General features: G+C 44.5%; 1 long non-coding RNA gene across 1 annotated transcript; it reads right to left on the bottom strand.

Moving 5' to 3' along the window:
- Positions 1-312: 312 nt before the first annotated feature.
- LOC125635277 (uncharacterized) lies at positions 313-5,549 on the bottom strand. Its single transcript, XR_007356201.2, has 3 exons — positions 5,396-5,549; positions 902-1,058; positions 313-540 (listed from the first exon to the last, which is right to left on the bottom strand). It is a non-coding gene; the product is annotated as an uncharacterized LOC125635277 (long non-coding RNA).
- Positions 5,550-15,119: the final 9,570 nt, after the last annotated feature.

Raw genomic sequence — 15,119 nt, 5'->3', positions numbered from 1 at the left:
CCTCCCTTCTTCCACTCCCTATATGCTTTCTGCTTTTTCTTAATTACCTCTCTAAGATGACTCAGTGCCCCTGAGGAGAGAGTCCCCGACCACCACCACCCGCCTCCTTCTCTTGGGAGTGGTGGTCGTGGAACCCCCAACCTCAGGACAGTGCATCTCATGCCTTCCAACCAGCGGAGTCTCCTTCTGCTTTCTCCTCCCAGACGTATCATCTGGTCCACTCTCCGCAATGGTACTTGTGGAGAGAACATGAAAACGGTTACTTACCTGTGTCTGCATTGCTGGTACCCGGACATTCCCCCTTCTTCTTCTGGAGGTCACATGTTGCCAAGCTTCTTCACTGGTCTCTTGGCTCTGCTGTGCAACCTGCTCTAAATCTTTAGAGCTTTGTGCCCGTAGAAGCATATCCTGACTTTTGTCCAGGAAATCCTCAGATTCTCATATGCAACGCAGGGTAGATATCTGTTGCTCCAGACCTTCAATCTTCTCTTCCAATATGGATACTAGCTTGCACTTTGTACGGACAAAGTCGCTTCTGTCCTGTGAAAGAAAGACAAACGTGGCACATCCAGTGCAGGTCACAATAGCTGAACACCCCCCCTCCATATCACCTTCCTACTATGAGCTTCCTCAGAGAAGCTGGCAAGATGTAAGCCTCACTGGGCTCACCCCAGGCGAACTCCCAGGGAAACTCCTGCTGTGTGCTGCTCTGCTGTTCCCCGCTCCTTAGCTGGTCCGCCGCTGCTCAGCTGGTTCCCAGAGCTCTGGCTATTTTTAAACAGCCAGGCTTCCCTGAAACAAACAGACACCCCCAATACCCACCCCCTGCAGGCTACCACCCAATCAGGCACTCGCTCAGGCTTTCAAACTGCCCTCCCAGCAAACACACTCGGATACTCACCAATCCCAGGCAAACTCCTGCTGTGTGCTGCTCTGCTGTTCCCGCTGCTCAGCTGGTCCGCCGCCACTCAGCTGGTTTGCGGAGCTTGTTGCTAGTCTATAGGGAAATTCCAGCTGCAACCTCCCATAATAGTCCATCTGCTATCAATGGATCTTTCCTGTTGGGAAGGGCATAAAACCTTCTGCTGAAGACCAGCCCTTCAGACTAATTGAGGTTTCTCTCCTGTCTGGTGACTTGCAGCCAGAGGCTCACAAAACCACCACTCTAACATTTCTTTACAGTATTGGAGACAGATGTTATAAGTAAAATTAATGCTTGCAGCAACTCACAAGCATTCAATTAAGTCTAAATATTAATATTATGGGATGATTTAGTTGGTGCTGGTCCTGCTTTGAGCAGGGGATTGGACTAGATGACCTCCTGAGGTCTCTTCCAACCCTAATCTTCTATGATTCTAAACACATTCTTATAATTTTAAGACCCATTTTAACAACTCTAACACAGGTGAGCCAGACTGATTCCAATGGTGTATTTGTCAATGTTCAATTGTGGCAGAAGGACCTTGGCATGAGCTGGCACCTAGTTTGCCAGAATTGCAGTGTCCTAGTAGGTATTACTACAAGTTTCCCATCAAGGTTTGTCCTACATAAGACAGCAATGGAAGGGCTCTTTCCCCTCACTCCTACCTTGCATTTACTATGACAAATTGGTTCAGCGAGAGCTATTAGGAAACACTGTATAGGGGAGATGGAGGACTGTGCTGTTGAAAGCAGCTAGATTCTTCCACCTCCTTGCCAACTGCAAGGCTTCTGCCCTTTTGAGTAGTCACAAGTGGCTTTCATAGGATCCATGGTGTGTGTGGGGGTGGGGGAAGAGGGAAGAGAACAGGACGGAACTAGAGACCCCTTGGCAAAGGATCTCCTGTTCTTTGTAAATAGCTCTCACCTCAGACCTGACTCATTACACCAAACATGTCTCACTGTGTATTTATCCAGCAGGGATATCGTGTGAGGTATCTACGGAAAGCTTGTAACTTGTCCACAGTCCATCACTGTGATATGTACGTACAGGTAATATTGTAAGGATCAATGTATTTATTCTGAAAGTATGCTCTCTGGACTGTCAAATCTCATTCACCAGATGCCTCTGTGCCAGCCATTTCTAGCAAGAGGGAGTTGTCACTCTACCCAATGAGGTAATGCAAGGCTCAGCAGATCAGCCTTGCTCCATCCCAAAAATATCAATGGAAAACCATTACACAATCAAAGCCTCTTAGAGATTAAAAAAAAAGAACATTCCAACTGACAGAGCTTCGCACTGGCTGCAAAGAGAAACAAAACTCGGATTTCAGAATAAACAAAGCATAGGGAGAGACACTGGATCTGGATCCAGTCACTGAGGAAACCCCTTGGGGAGTAAGGGTGCTTCCATGAACGGCTTGGATCCTGGGTTTTGAGAAACCACCCAGCTCTGCAATAGACTGAACTTGGGGGTGGGGGAAATCTACCCGATTCGCTAGGAAAGAAACTATTAATGAGTTTACAACCAGGTTCATATTTTGATTGGTTTTTAGTGTAGCTACTTGTTTCCAACCCTCATAGCTAGTTAAATCTTCATTTACACTTTAATAAACCTACTTTTGCTTTATTGTGAATGCTCACAAATGCTGCACGATTTAAGGTAAAACTGGGCTACATTGCACCTTGAGGTGCAGTGACTCTTGGCATTGCTGTGATTAGCCAGTGTCAGGGGTAAGTCTCACAGGGGAATGAATTGAAGGAGGGTGTGGCACATCTACTGTTAACCTGCAAAGCAAAGTTAGGGCTGGCATAAGCCCAGAGGAGAGCATGCGAGTGGCTGAAAAGCTAGTGGTGTCAGGGAGTTGACACCCAGCTACCACATGATAGACTCCTCTTGCTAGAGGTATCCTCCTGTAATCCCCTTCTCAGACCAGCCGATTTTTTTGCTTCCTTCCACTCTTAGACAGGAGCATGGGTATCACTGTTTTGGTTTGTTTAAAAAAAAAAAAAAATAGTAGCACATTCCTGCAGAGCTACCCGACATGTGTTGGACTTCTCTTTTGCCTTCTCCTAGAAAAATGCTATTCCAAGTGACTTCAGGGGGAGCTCTGCTCAGCCTTCTGAGGCAGTGTTTGTCCTCTTACCTGAGAGGTCATTTGCACACCAATCATGAAGACATCACAGTAGGTTTTACCTGGGGCTCACAGTCCCCCAGCAGGCTCTGTTCTCACTTGCTTCTAAGGAAAAACTTGCAGTGTTGTTGTGGTGGGATATAACCATGTGGAAGATAGTGAATGATTGAGTCCCACAGGAAAATATGGCAAGTGACCAGCACAGTAAATGAACATACTTACTATTTTTATTTAGATCCGCAGGCACAGCCTCCCAAAAACAGAAGATCCAAAAAACAAAAAGTTTGTATTATTTTCTATTTAGCTAGCTACCATAGCAGTTGTCATCCTTACTGATGGCCTCGGGGGTAACTGGAGATGATTACCAGCATTCATTCTAGTTTTGGACAGGAAGTGCTTGGAATCTAAAACACTGTCCCGCTCCCACTGTATTCCCACTCCAGCTTAGTGGTACTAGAATCTGGCTTTAAATCAGACACTGTCCATTATGCCTTTTTCTCCCCAGTGCCTCAGCTCTCACTAAATAGCAGCTCTGTTTCCTCCCATTCCTGTTCTCCCCCTCACTAGGGGAGGGCCTGTCCCAGCTCTAATGCAGCCAGACAGAGGAGTAAGTCTTCCCCCGCCCACACACCTGCACATGAGGACAGCCAGGAGGAGGGCTGTTTACAATGCACTCCCTACGTGCAGGGGAAGGGTGGGGCTCTGTGTCTGATACTCCTGCCTAAGTGGACGGGAAGGGAAGGGGTGGAGCCAGGGCTCTCTCCCACCCCCCAGCCATTAGCGGTGGTCAGGCACCTGGGGAGGAGTAACCCATAAGAAGGGTGAAGTGGCTTACTTTCTCTTCTGACAGCATGGAGGGAGTAGGGAAGAAATGGTGAGCCAAGTGCACTGCCTTCCCTGTGCTTTGCTAGTGCTGCTCCTTATATAGGGTGCAGCCTTACCCCTCGATCTAGCCCACAGACCCAATGCCAAGCACCCCTAGTCCCAGGCAGCAAACAGCATTAGACTTCCTCCCTGACCCCTCTCAGCCACAACTCTGCCTGGAGCCATCCCATTCTCTAAGGCTGTTCCGTTCCTGCCTGACATCTCAGTGCTACCAGCCTTTCTGCTGCTGGGTCCAGGGGGAGCTATCAGGAACCAGCAGGTCATGCCAGGAACGCAGACCAGGGGAAGAGGGCTGGAGTGAGCACAGTGTCTCATCCCCTTGAGAAGCCACAAAACCCTTAGGAAATCAGCTAGTTCCCCGTGTACAATCCACCCAAGACTAGACGGTTCAAGGTTAAGTGCAAAACTGAAAGCAGGAAGGCAAAGAAAAACAAACAAACAAAAAAAACCACTACACACTGGTCCCCAATGTAGCTTTTCTCATTTTGAAACACACACCAGCAGCTCCTCTTCATAATGGACCTGTGCTGTACTTAGAGACAATGAAACTTGTTCATCACCGCAGAAAGGGGAGCTGTCAGCGATGGGGGTGAATTTACACTCACAATAATGCATGTTTGTGGGCTGGCTTTCCTGGATGAGCACCTGCTCCATAGGATCATGAGCGAGAGAACTTGGAAAGGAGGAAGATATTTGGGTTCATCTCAGGAAAGTGGGGGTCGGGGGGAAGAGAGAGAAAGCCTCCCAAGCCCAAATGACAGATGCTTTCATTTGAAAACAGGCAATTTAGGCTCCAATGTTAGCATTCGTTAAAAAGAAAAAGGGCTTGCAAGTACTTTGCACCCACTGAAAAGTTTCCATCCAAAAATCTCCAGGCATGTTAATCTAAATTAATGTTTATAATCCTCAGAGGTAAGGATTAACCCATTTTATAGATGTAAACTAGAAGCAGAGTGTAAGGGACAGACCTAAGGCAATTGAGCAAGCCACCCACATATCTGAAAACAGAACCCAGGCGTTCTACTGGGACGCCCAGTCCTTTGCACTAACCTCTAGATTGCACTGATTCTCTAGTGTGAATAAAAGTGTGCACAATATTTTGTGTCGGTAAAGACAGTGTTTTTTTTTAATTCCCCCTGCAGAGCTTGAATCACAAACACGATAGCATGCAAATATGCATTAGAGACTAGTTCCATTCCACAAGCTAAATGAAATGCAAAAATAAATGAACACCATAATTGATGAAAAGTGACCTTTAAATTTGTTCAATTTTGGTAACAGAAGCCTTAGATTTTACTAAAGAAGGAACACTTCTTGGTTGAGATATGGTTTTGTACAGTGACAACATCTGAATGACATTTTTACTTCTCTACTGCTCCTCTTTAAAGCAGACTTTGGAAGAAGAAAACAATCGTTTTCTGTTCACTAGGATTATTATTTATTTTTGCCTCACTCACCTCTGTGGTGCTTTCTGTGCTACCATTGGTTATCTGGGTGCATTTTCTGTGACCCTTCTGATAAATCCATTCCAGCAACAAGGAATTCATGCTTCTTTTTTTGTGCTCAGGCGAGACAGTTTTCATAGCAGAGAAAAAAAGAAAGCACAGGGCACTATTCCTGGGAAGAAAAATACAAAAACAGAAGAAAGAATGTCAATTTTATGATATTTAACAGCATCATAAATTATATTATATGCAGTACAAACAAAGCATACATTCTACATCAGGGTTCTTCCACTTGCTTTCAGCGTCCTGCCCAACACTGTCAGCAGAATAAGACAGTCATGCCTTTATTTTAAAGGTATGCAGTGTTGTAGCCATCTTGGTCCCAAAATATCAGAGAGACAGAAGATATTAGCTCTGCCACCTTATTGGACCAACTTCTTGTCTCTCTCACCTACAGAAGTTGGTCCAGTAAAATATTTTTACCTTTGCCACCTTTAGATTGACCAGAGAGCAAGTGTGAAAAATCAGGACAGGGTGGGGGGTAATAGGCGCCTATAGAAGACAAAGCCCCAAATATCAGGACTGTCCTTAGAAAAAACAGGACACCTGGTCACCCTACCCACCTTGTCTTTCTTAAAAAATGAGATTTCTCAAGTGATGCTACAGAATCATAGGACTGGAAGGGACCTCGAAAGCTAATCTTGTCCAGTCCCCTGCACTCATGGCAGGACTAAGGGCTTGCCTACACTGGCACTTTACAGCACTGCAACTTTCTCGCTCAGGGGTGTGAAAAAAACACTGGGAGCTATGCCCCTTGTGGAGGTGGGTTTTTTACAGCGCTGGGAGAGCTCTTTCCCAACGCTGGTGCCGTGACCACACAGCCACATTAAAACACAGCCGTGGTAGCATTTTAACATTGCTAGTGGAGACATGCCCTACGTATTATCTAGACCATTCCTGACAGGTATTTGTGTAACCCTGCTCTTTAAAATCTTCAACAATGGAGATTCCACAACCTCCCTAGGCAATTTATTCCAGTGCTTAAACTACTCTGACAGTTAGGAAGTTCTTCCCTAATGACCAACCTAAACCGCCCTTCCTGCAATTTAAGCCCATTGCTTCTTGTCCTATCTTCAGACGTTAAGGAGAAGAATTTTTCTCCCTCCTCCTTGTAACAACTTTTATTACTTGAAAACTGTAATCATGCCCCCACTTAGGTCTTCTCTTCTCCAGGCTAAACAAACCCATTCTCCCCCTCTCCCCCCAATCTTCCCTCATAGGTCATGTTTTCTAGACCTTTAATCATTTTTGTTGCTCTTCTCTGGACTGTCTAATTTGTCCACATCTTTCCTGAAGAGTGGCGCCCAGAACTGGACACACTACTCCAGATGAGGCCTAATCAGCACAGAGTAGAGTGGAAGAATTACTTCTTGTTATTTTCATGTTGAAATCCAAGAGATTGGAGAATGCACAGCCAAGAAGTAGCTAGTATAATCCAGAATATTTACTGTTTTAAACAAGGATGTGTTACACTTCTGCATTAAAAAATTACTAAATTAGGGCCTGATCTTGTCTCATTGCAGAGAATGGGAGTGCAATGGAGTTAACTGCCTCCAGAGCACGGTCAGGGGTGTCTCTACAGTACCCCAGCCTCTTTTCCTCTTCTTCAGGGCTTCTTAGACTCCACAGTCCAGAAGAAGTTAAACATTCCCTCCCTGGGGTCCAGTTAATTCAGCCCTCAGGTCCGCTAGGCCTTCAGGACTAACCCCTATTTCTATGCCTCTCTGCGGCCCAATAATCCAAACAGAACACAAAGACTTCCAAAAAAATCAAACACAAGCTCACACAGTCTTCATCTCAGCAGGGCACACCCCTCCGCCTGCAGGTCAGTCTTTCTGCACCCCAGCACCTCCTACCTGGAGTTTCTCCTTCTTTACAGGCCTTCCCCCTCTGCTGACTCAGAGCTCTGCAGGAGCCTTCTTACTCTCTACAGGCATAACCACCATTTCCTAGCCTCCCTTCCCCCTGCTGCTTTGATACTGGAATCACCGGTTTTCTCTCAGGTGGGGCTCATTCTGTAATCAGGGTTGGCTAGCTACAGCTATTAAGGGGCGAGCCACCTTGTTGCAGGGAGTTTTAGTAGGGCCTACAATGGGAATAGCATCTGGGCCTTAGAGAGGCATTGATGGGGAGTTGGTTATAGGTAAAAAAGGTGGTGGTGAAGTAGGGTCTACATTGTAATATCTGACAACCTATGCTTTCAGTAAAACCAAGTGAAGAACACTTGACTGATGGGTGAGGTAGCAGTATCTCTCATATCAATAGTCTGGCTGCTTTCAACTGAAATAGCAAGCAAGGCTGGCACTATTTAAAGCACTACAATGTTCCTGAAAAATGGTTGCCGAGAATAATGAACAGTTAAGACAAAATGTGCAGCTTTTTAATTTAATTGCCTTGTAAAGAATTCTGTTCTAAAGAAATTATATATACACGACGCAGTAAAAGGAAGTAATAGATTTCCCCACCCCTGTCATATGCAACATAACCTTTGATTTATGATGCTAATGTAGTAAAAAAAAGTCTCTTTGCATTCTGAATGGTTGAATAAGGAAAGACTAAGAAGGTGGTATTGGATACTTACATTGCAGTCACCCCCAGAAGCCTTAATTAGGAGCAAGGTTCCATTCTAAGCACTGGGCAAATACATTTTAGACACAGTGAAGCTGAAGAGCTTACAGTCTTAAAGGCTTGTCTACACTGTCAAGTTTCTGCAGAGTAAAGCACCTTTTTGTGCTCAAACTGCAGCCGTGTACACACTGCCAAGTCTCTTGGTGCGCAGAAACTCCTCAGTTGCAGCGCTGCAAAAAACTCACCTCGACGAGAAGTCGTGAGGCTGTTTGTGCAGAGGCTCCAGGGCTCTATTGCCAGTGTAGATGCTAGATTGCTTTCTGCGCTGTAATTGGCCTCCAGAGCTGTCCCCTAATGCCTCAAGTGACGGCTCTGTTCATTATTTTGAGCTCGGCTGCCCTGGAGCCATGTGCCCCTCCCCTTTCAAAGCACCTTTTCTGACAGCCTTTGCGTTCTGTGTTGATCTGCTCCAGGACACAAAGCAAACCATTAATGTGGAATGCTGGTGCAGTTGAATACAGAGGCAGGTGTGTGTGTGTGTGTGTGTGTGTGTGTGTGTGATTGCTGTGCAGAGAGCACAGGGAGGGAGGCGAGGGGTTTCCCCCTCCCCCTGCCTCAGGACTGGTTGCTTCCTGCCGCTGTCTGAACTTACAAGACAGCATGCTGACACACATTCTGTCCCCCAAAACACACACACTCTCTCTCTCCCCCCCCATACACACACCCCGTCACACACACACACGCCCCTTCAGTTGAAAAGCAGCTGGCAATGTAGTCGGATGCCCATGGAACAATGGGATTGGGAAACCTGCATCATGTGACACTGTCCCTGCCCCATGAGGCATTGCAAACCCTCCCCAAAGCACCCTGTGGCCAGTTGCACAGTGGGAGAGCTACCACAATGCACTGCTGTCTTTGCCGTTTCAAGAGCTGCTAATGTGGTTGTGCTCCAGCGTCACAAGACGCACAGTGTGGACACGCAACAGCGGTTTAATTCCAGCGCTTTAGTAAAAGTGGCCTAACTTGTGGCACAGAAACTTGCCAGTGTAGACATACCCTAAACTAAAGCATTTTCAAGCACCTGTCAGTATCCAAAAGGTGTCATTTACTTCTTCCTTTACATTAGGATTGATTTGAAAAGGCATTCGAATACTTAGGACCAAAATCTGACTGACAAACATTAAAAATTGAGTACAGAAGCTGGCAGAACTTTCTTTCTGCAAAAACCAGTATCAGATTGCCTGGCAATGTTCTTTTGGATTCTCAGAGGTTCTGATTGCCTTGTCTGGTATGCAATGGGCAATGGATGAAAGGATGCAAGATACATGTATTCTGAGGGGACATGACACTAAAGAAGATCCATCCTATGCTTCTGTCATGAATGTGTTTGTGCTGAACAAGATATGAGCGTGGCCTTCCAAAAGCAGGCAAGGTCATGGACAGATTCCTTAGCATATTCCCCTTCAAAAGCAATGTATAAAAAGGAGTATGCTAAAACTGCATGACTACCTTAACTTCCCACTGTGTACACTGGGGACCACAGCAGATATTGGTGTAGATGTGGGGGAACTCAGTGTACTTTGGGATGGACCAGAGATGCGAGTAATTCATGTCTCGTGTAGACTATGGCTGTGTATATTGGCCCTTGTGTGCATCAGTACATATGCCATTTGGATTCGACCCTAATAAGAAATACTACAGTAGCCACACAAAACGCTAGGGGTGGTTCTGGTTCATGGTGGGGGAGATCTGAGGAAATGGGCCTCCACAAGGATAGCGTGGTCGCAATAGTATTCCAGTGTTTATTATTGGCTGACTGTGGACTAGTTCTGATGAAAATATGTAAAATGGAGAAACAAACAGCACAACTGTCAAATACTTGGTAGAACTTCCATTGAACCCAATAGGAGCAGTGTTAGGCCAATGCTGAGCGCTGTGGAAAATATCCGCCACAGCATCATGGGCCAGATTATGCTCTTCCTGTATAGGAACAACTCTTCCGACCTCAAAAAGAAAAGGAGTACTTGTGGCACCTTAGAGACTAACCAATTTATTGGAGCATAAGCTTTCGTGAGCTACAGCTCACGATGAAGTGAGCTGTAGCTCACGAAAGCTTATGCTCCAATAAATTGGTTAGTCTCTAAGGTGCCACAAGTACTCCTTTTCTTTTTGCGAATACAGACTAACACGGCTGTTACTCTGAAACCTGTCGTCTGACCTCAGCAACTGAAATATTTGATAGTGAAATATGAGATACTCATTTTAGCTGCCTTGGAAGAGAGGCCACTCAAGCCTTCCTGTATTTGAATTTGTAGCTAAAAGTAATCTAAGCATCCCAAACCGGGATCTTCTAAATCTAAATGCTTAGACCACTAAAACCGCCTCTCGAAATAGCCAGCTTTGGCCACCCTGGCGCACGTTAAGTAGCATGGTACATTGATCCACAAGATTACTTACTTAGGGAATAAGGCCACCCTAAGAGCTGGATTCTGCTGCCCTACCTCACATGAGTAGTAGCATGTAACCCATTAGTAATGCTATGCACCTTAATGTTGAAAGTCAGTATAGTGGCTCAGTGTAAATAATCCCACTGGAAACAGAGGTAGCAACGTGTTAGGATGTCTTGTGGTCTTTCCTGGTAATTGTTTCATTGTCTCATTTTAGCCCTATAATTTAGTGTATTTCTCTGCATTATTTAATCAGAACAGATGCTTTATATTTCACATTGTTGGTTTCTGTTTGAAACTATCTGGACGTTTTATTGCTTTGTAGCAGCTGGTGTATGCAACCAAACAGTATGAGACCGAATCAATGTAACAAAGGGATTATGCATAGAATTAGAAGAATGATTTTAAAAGGTGTCAAAATAATGTAAATTTGTGTTCATTTTATGTGAACAAATCAAGCAGGTGACAGAATTAAAATTAAAATCCATGCTTGCCTTTACAAAATCCAGCTACAGAGGTAACATTTTACAGCTGGATGTGTATCTAAAGGAACACGCTGGTTTTATGACAAACACAACTCGGCTCTCAAAATTAGTTCCTAGCAGCCCTAATGTTCCTCTCCAAAAAGTGCAGTAGCAGTAATTTAGTGAAATGCTACAATGTGAGTTTGGATTTGTGCAGGAGACAGCAGATTCCTAACTTGGCTGAGTACAGCAGTGATCTCAGGTTCTGAGATGTTCACTGATGGCATGGATAATACATCGTTCAGGATGGCTTGGGGCTGGAATCATGAGGAAGACTGTATTCTTCTCGCATACTATGTCTTTTTTCGGTTCTTGTGAAAAGACTGCTCAGTTCCAGGCTCAAGTGTTCTATTATAACTGTCCATTTAGAAATGAATCGCGCACACAGGGGGCCAGATTCTGCTTTCAGTTACTTGCAGACACGAAAGACACGTTCCCCAGTGCAGACTTCTGTAAAATAGAATGCCAGTATGTACACTGGCTAACACGCACATTACAACCACTCATATAGTCATTGTATCTGGTTGTTTCTCACTCCTCCATGCTATTAACACACCATGTCAGTATTCCCTGGACACAAAGCAATCAGCTGTACCAGACACTGCCAACAGAGTTACAACCTAGGTATACTATAGTGCATTAGTTGGGACCGAACTTGGGGTCTTCAACTACAGAGACACAGGCACCTGTAACGTTTGCTAACGGCCCATTCTTATTAACTGCACAAGCAGACAGTTCACTGGGACTCTGCTAAGGCTTCTGGAAACATCCAGGTCATGCTGAGCTGGATCAGATGCTTAGACATTAGTACTGTCACTCCCATGCTAGAAATGCAATTTCTTTCCTTTCAGTCCCTTCAACCTGATCCAGGCTACAGAGAATCTCTTAGCTGCAGTTGTATTAGGATGTATGGCCTCTGAGTTGCAGAGATAAGGGCAACCTTGTCCCACATACTTAAGCAGTTTGACAGTCCATCCAACATATATATAGACACACACACACACTTTAGCCAGCATACTGCAACCTCTAATGCTGATTCCACTCATCCCTGTGTACTGTAGTTCAGCTCAATGATTAGGTTACAGGAGAATAATAATCACCCTGTGCAAATTCTTGTTGAAGTTTCTTCTGAAGTTTAAGTCCTTAAAACAGGATGTTGAGAAAAACAGGTGCTCAGATGGCAATATTTTATCCCACAAAGCTTTGGATTACATATGAGGGGAATAATTACAATAAAACCCTCTAAGGTCCAAAGCTTTATTTTCAAAGCTCATGAAAAACAGCTTTTAAGAATGATCAATTTTTTCAAAGCTACTAATGCTTCTGGTCTTAATAGAGATAAATGGAATTCCTCACTTCTTGGAGCCCAAGTCTTAGGTATTTAACAGTGTAATGGAGTTTTTGATGTGTAGGAAATCTTTCAGTAGAATAAAGCTGTATATCTTTCCTGCAGCACAACGATGGAGTTTCATCTAATTTGGCAAGATATGGAGACATTTGCCTAGAAACTTGTTTTTTCCTCCCCTTGCAGTTTCTTTTTTCTGCATTGACTGTCATCTATGTATGATGACTTTTAAATGTAGCCTTGAGGGAAAAGTAAATGGACAAAACATTTTAAGAATAATTGTTCTTGAGCCTGGTTGCAGTAACAGATTGAAATGCCTTGCATATTTTCTTGATTATACTGCTACAACACCTCTTGCTCAGACATTGACGACTCTATAGGCTGTTCACTGAGTCTATGGGCAAATTTGGCCCTGGGATAATCTAGTGCAACTCTCAAAGGGAATGGGAGATGCACCCACTAAAGCCAGGGATAAATTTCATTCCATGTCCTGAATGATTTGTGAAGATCAGGGTGCAACAGATAGCCATCAGACAGAATATTTGAAGTGTCTGAAATATGCACACCACACAATTAGTATTGCTAGACCTCCAACCGCAAGTCAGACATGGACTAGATATTTAGAAATCAGGTAGCCCTGATCCCAAAGGAATGAGGCAAGGCCACACTGTCTAAAATTTCAAACTGTTTAATGCAGCCAGAACCCTGACACAGCAGCACCTGCCGCTTCTAGAGCTGGAAAAAGGCAGCAAATGAATGCTTTGATTCAATTCAAGTCCCCCAGCCTCTCTCTCAAGCCATACACACCTGAAACCCAGCTAATGGAGGTGGTATAGCTTGCTGTAGCTAGCCAAGTGACAATAATCACTGCATAACAAAGGTCCTGATCCAGCAGGCACTTAGTATTTTTACACGCCAGAGTACTCCCATTAACTTCAATGAGACCACTCACATATGTCAAGTTACTCACATTTCTATGTTTACAGGATCAGGGCCTAACTTATTTCAGTATAAAGCAAGGATTTTCAGCATAAGTTATGATCTCTAAGTGGAGTCACCAGCAGTTGTCTGGGAGGTTCCTGAGTGAAATGGCTTCCGTTTGGCACCTCTAGTCTTCTGTTGACATGGATTTGCAACTTAGACTGCAGGAGTGACTGATGAAGTGAGCTATAGCTCATGAAAGCTTATGCTCAAATAAATTTGTTAGTGTCTAAGGTGCCACAAGCACCCCTTTTCTTTTTGATAAAACACTAACAATTCTTAACACTGTAACAGTCATGTGAATAGCTGCAAGACCCAGTAACTCCCGGGAAGTACTGGAAGAAATACTTCCACATTTGTGGAAGACCTCACATGCGTAGCCTAGTGCATGGGTCATTTCACATCCCTACAAAGTTGAGAACTTCATTTACATAGTAGGGAAAAGTTTCCCACCACAACAGCAATCACTGGGTGAAATTCCAAGGCCAGTGTTACACAGGAAGTCAGCCTAGATTATTATAATTGTCCTGTAGGGCTGCTGGCCTCTTTCTCAAACTCAGGAAGGATTAACACCCCACCCAAAGTCTGTTCAGGCCCTTCCACAGTATATTTTTGAGACACAACCAAAGCTATTCTCTTGGCCCAAGCAGGCTGTAGGGGACCAGAAGCCCCTCTCCTTGCAACTTTTCAGGCAACTGGATTGTTTCTGAAAATTAAAAACAAAGTTAAAAAACCCTCATACTGAATTTCCCCTCATTTCTTCCTTTGAAGTATTTGCAGATCTCCTTCAGCCCTGATTAGTCTGATATGCTTACTGGTAAATGGAAAGAAAAATTAATGAGTAAAAACAGAACCTGAGGCACAGGAAAAAAGGTTATGAAAACTATTCTGCAACTATTGGGATTTTTAAAAGTGCAGCTTAACATTGCAGTCAACGTGAGTTTTACCATTGGACTGTATAGGAGCAGAGTTCTACAACACTTGAAAATCCCATTCATTGTTCTGTACTGTGTTCTATTAAATGCCTGTTCTCCACTCACAGTATGTCTGCACAGCAACTGAAGGTGTTATTATAGTGCGGGGAGAGATACGTGCGAGCTTTAATCGAGATAAAACAGGTAACAATAGCAGTGAAGCTGAGGTGGTACAGGCTAATTGCTCCAGTACAAGGCTGCTGGGGACCCTGGGCATGCAGGCTCAGGTTGCTAGCCCACACTGAAGTCCTTGATGCCACATCTTCACTACTCTTGTTACCTGAACTAGCTAGATAGGTACACCTGCGGTAGCTTCAACCTTTACTATACACCTTCACCGACAGTGTAGACAGACCCTCAGACTCTTCGGTTGCAATGAAAAGCAAGATTTACAGTTTGTGATACCCTCAAGAGCAGGCCTGCAACCTGCAAGAGAGGATGCTGGGCAGGGAGATGAGCATTCCCTCTAATTCCAGTGCTGAAGAGAGATATAATTGTCTCCTGAGCTACATGTCTAATGGGCCTCAAGAAGCACAGGCTCCCCAGGGAGTGGTTTATGCTGCTGTTCCTAAAGGTTGGCTGTTTTGGTGACACTGTGAAGTAGTCTTTTCTCTCTCTTTGCTAACACATTGCAAAGGCTTCACCATGGAAGCACAGCTTTGAGCTGCAGAATCCATGGGTTCAGATTTAATGCTTCCAAGGGTGCTGAGGGAATTGGCTGATGTGATTGCAGGGCCATCGGCCATTATCTTTGAAAACTCGTGGTGATTGGAGAAGGTCCCGGACAATTGGAAGAAGGCAAATATAGTGCCCATCTTTAAAAAAAGGGAAGAAGGA

Source organism: Caretta caretta, chromosome 4 (assembly GCF_965140235.1).
Source record: "Caretta caretta isolate rCarCar2 chromosome 4, rCarCar1.hap1, whole genome shotgun sequence".
Lineage (NCBI taxonomy): Eukaryota > Metazoa > Chordata > Testudines > Cheloniidae > Caretta > Caretta caretta.
Note: the sequence above shows the minus strand (reverse complement) of the source record. Positions and strands in the feature narration are given on the sequence as shown.